Source organism: Rhagoletis pomonella, unplaced genomic scaffold (genome assembly GCF_013731165.1).
Source record: "Rhagoletis pomonella isolate Grant_MI unplaced genomic scaffold, Rhpom_1.0 Rhpom_scaffold_00004, whole genome shotgun sequence".
Classification (NCBI taxonomy): Eukaryota; Metazoa; Arthropoda; class Insecta; order Diptera; family Tephritidae; genus Rhagoletis; species Rhagoletis pomonella.
The window spans coordinates 9,981,124-9,985,471 of NW_023458558.1; positions in this window are offsets into that span (position 1 = coordinate 9,981,124).

Below are 4,348 nucleotides of genomic sequence, written 5' to 3' on the forward strand. Positions count from 1 at the left end.
GTCTTCGATAAGTCCCGAAACTTAGGCAGGTGCCTGACAATCGAAGAGCGAAAACAAGAGAGGGATGCAAGTCTAAATGAATGGCAAAGACACTGGGATGTGACGACAAAAGGGAGGTGGACGCACAGGCTGATCAATAACATAAAAGCGTGGGTGGAGAGGAAACACGGAGAGACCGACTTCTACGTGACACAGTTGCTGACGGGGCACGGCTGCTTTCGAGAATACCTGTTCAAATATGGGCATGATGACGGGACAGAGTGCTCATTCTGCGGTAGCGGCGACGAAAACGTACTACACGTATTTTTCCACTGCCGAAAATACGAGGCAGATCGCACAGACATAGAGCAGCTGATAAAGGAGAGCATGACGCCTGACAATATCGTGGGGCACATGATAAACTCAAAAGCGGTGTGGAGCAGAATTAAGGCGTGGTCCGCAATAGTCCTCCAGGAGCTAAGAGCGAAAGAACGACAGCGCAGTAGCGAAAAGAGAAGACTGAACGAGAGATAAGCCAGAAAGGCGTGTGTGAAGAGCCAATTGGCAAAGCTACGCCTTGCGACGTAATACCTAACGGCGGTCCCGCAAGGCGAAACACAAGGCTTCAGACGTCGGAGTTAAGGGTTTAGTACGTAGGCGCGCTGTCTCGCAAGTCCTGAATTATGTGATAACATAGTCTGGGCGTGGTCCCGAATGAGGTGCACCCTTAGCGGACAGGATGACGAATCGTGCATAACATCTTTGGAAGATTCCCCCTCCGTTGAAAAAAAAAAAAAAAAAAAAAAACACACACACACACACACACACACACAAGTGCTCTCAATCGGCCACCCTGTGGCGCCAATTCAACCCTACGCCCCGAGGGACAACGGTGAGTACAATGAAATTAGCAGTTATCGTTTACATTACCGTTAGTTGCTTTGGTTATCTGTCGGTATATTTATCGCCGACTGTCGTCTACAGCTACATTCTCCCACACTTGCTTGTCTATTATTTGTAGGAATATAGTACGTTTGTATGTACATATGTAAGTATGAATGCGTATGTGATTGTGTGTAGGTGTCCGTAGATTGGCTTTATTGTGGGCGCCAACTACTTAAGCGGGCCGAGTGTTTAACGTGAAATTACTAGCCGTAAGTAAACATGCTGAAGTATGTATACTTGTATGTATGTATATAAATTGTATTTATGTACACTTGTATGGATGTATTTGAGTGTATAAACCGACATTTCTGCTATCTTCGCTACATTTATTTGTACGCAAATCACACATATGTACATACCTAAATATAAATAATATGGAGACATTGTAATGCACTTTCCGTCAACTACGATTCCAGCCAGTTGGTTGTATTGGCGAACGAAACAGTCAGTCGCTTGAGTGCGTTGAGGAAATTGTATTAACGACTACAATTGCATACACATAAAACATTTGCACAATGCCCTTAGCTTCTTTTTCAGTATGTATGTAAGTGCGAATACTAATACATATCGCGTAGCAACAACAATGCCATAAACCATTCTCCCCCTATAGACAAGTCCAAGAGCATAGCCGCTGGACACATTCGCCAAACAAAGCAACTTCAACTTGTGTAGCAACTCCTGTTGCCGCCAAAAGGTACACACTGCCACACAAACATACACTGTCGAATAACCAATTTGTGATGTTGTTCAACAGATAGCATTCGAATTTCTGCCGTCTGCGTGGGATGTTAAAAGGGTGATGACAACTGCAAGTGACTATAGCTTGAGGCATATGACGTCATTTCAACTGTTGTATTGTATGTAGTATTTGTATTCGCCGTTGGCTATATGCGTGTTTGCAATTAAGTGAAAACCAGTTAACCCTTCCAGCAATTGGAAGCCCTTACTATGTAAACATGATTTTATTAGCCTCACTTGTCACCCTTTTATCTTTCAGCTGTCTGTCTGTCTTTCTGCCTGTCGGAGAAAGTTTAGCTGCTCTTTCATACGTCCATCAAATAGATTCAGCTCTCTAAATATTCACGGTTCCTTTCATCTGCTATGTATTTAGCACCTTTGTTTAATCCAAATGGAGCATAAGGTCATTACTACAAATTTGTCTTTGCTGTCCGCCCATGTTCGATTTCCAAAGCCTGCAAAGCTAATAGGATATGTCTGTTGTTCGCTTTAGTCAGTTATGATGCTATTTTAATTACTTATGAATTAATTAAATTTCTATATTTGTAGGCATTCCACTTGTGTTGTCTGTAATGATAATCATGATTGTAATAGCAACGGTAAATGTAATTGTAATCATAATTTTATACGTAATTATAACGAAATCATTATCGTAATGGTAACGGTAATCGTAATTTTAATCGTCGTCATAAGAGTAACCATAATGGTAATTGTAATTGTAATCATAATTGTATTCGTAATTATAATTGAAATCATAATCGTAATGGTAATGGTATTCGTAATTGTATTCACACTCGTAATGTTAGTGGCAATCGTAACTGTAATCGCAATAGTAATTGTAGTCGTAATCGCATTCACAACTATGAAGTTGAACAGATTTTGCTTATTACTAGTAGTGTGTTAATTAGAGTGGTTTGTAACCCTAATGCCAGGGCAAAAACGCCCTATTCCAATATAAATATTTTCAGGTGAAATAAGGCGTTTTTGGACTAAAATTCTGAGATAGTGCGTTTTTCAATCTAATTCTGAAATAGGGCGTTCCTGAACCAAATTTTGAAGTAGGGTGTTTTTGAACGATTTTCTGAGATAAGGCGTTTTCGAACCGGCTGCCGAGATAGTTCGATCTTCGTTTTTGCTAAATTACAGAAAAACATACGGAGAGAGATGGCTGGTCAAATGTCTTCAACCTTACAGTCGCAGGGCCAGTAACTCGCAGATAAAGTGTCCAACCATTTCCTGTGTGTCCAGTTCCTTTACACTGCGGTAGAGAACGTGTTTTAAATTATTCATAAATATCCCATAGCTATATGGTAATCGTTTACAATTCTGTATAGCTCCTTATTTGTTTTCCATTTTTTGCTTTTGATTTTCCTCAGCGAGGCACCTGTGCCTATCGCGTGGGTCATCTTTAGTACAGATTCACACCTCGATAGTTCAAACGCTATATTAGCTCCCCTTGCCCATATCATGGTAGTTTCGGATTAATCAGAAATTGGTGGCCATCTCTATCCCAGGGTCCTTCAGTAGCTGCGACCAACCCGATGAAGAGAAAAGTGCCTGAACCGCCGCCTGGCTATCTCAGAAAATATAAATCTGCATTATATGAGTTTTATCCGTATGACTTAGTCATTTTGGTCGCTTAAGGCACTCTAGTTACTCTTGTAAAGCTGCAATTGGGAAAGACTGGGGACTACCACCGCAGTTAATACACTGGATTTATACGGCGGTAGTTAGACCTATTCTCACCTATGGCGCGTTGGTATGGTTGCAGGCGGTTGACGCCAAATCCTATTCACTCGACCTGCAAAAGGTGCAACAACAATCATGCCTATGCACAGCAGGGGCGATTTACTCAAAGCTCCAGGCGGCGGCAGAGACACTTCTGGGTATTTGACCCATAAAGCAATATGTAAAAAGTATCGCAACTTAAGGCCCAATACAACTCAGGGCGTCTAACAGGCTGCGAACAACTTGCAAGGGTCACGTCACAATCCTCGAAAAAATGGGGATAGGATACAGTAGCTGTGACCATCAGGCCACGGAAACTGACTTCATTCGCAACTTCTATGTCTATTTTCCCGACAAAAGTCACTGGGAATTTAATAATGCTCTCCGCGCTGACGAAATACCCGGACGGATCCAAAATGGATATCGGAACAGGATCTGCCGTCTTCTCTAAGGAGTTATCTTTGTGAGAGTTCTATAGACTACCAGATCACTGCAGTCGGAAAGGCTGGCGAGTACGAACGACCTAGTTACATCTAAACTTGCCTGCGTTGGCGACAGTCAAAATGCCATCAAAGCCTTAGTGTCGGCAACGACTAACTCAATATGCGACAATATAATCAATCTTTACTGAGTCCCGAGACATAGCGGTGTTCTGGGAAATGTGGAAGCGAACGAATGTTCTAGAAAGGGATCTAAGATGGGACTTGGGAAAGCGATTCAGAGCGTAAAACCCTGCTTCGCTTTCTGTATTAGGAAGTTGAGAGAGAGACCAGGGCAGTCATAAAAAGTAGATGAAAAAGTCTGCAAACCTGCACGGTATCGAGCTCGCTCATTAAGGCTTTCAAAGCCGAACCTCAAGCTTCTCCCAGGAATACTAACTAGACAAAGGACCATTGGCCACATGGCCGCCAGGTTCCATTGGAGGGACTGCTAGGATTCGCCAGATGGGGTAACCCCC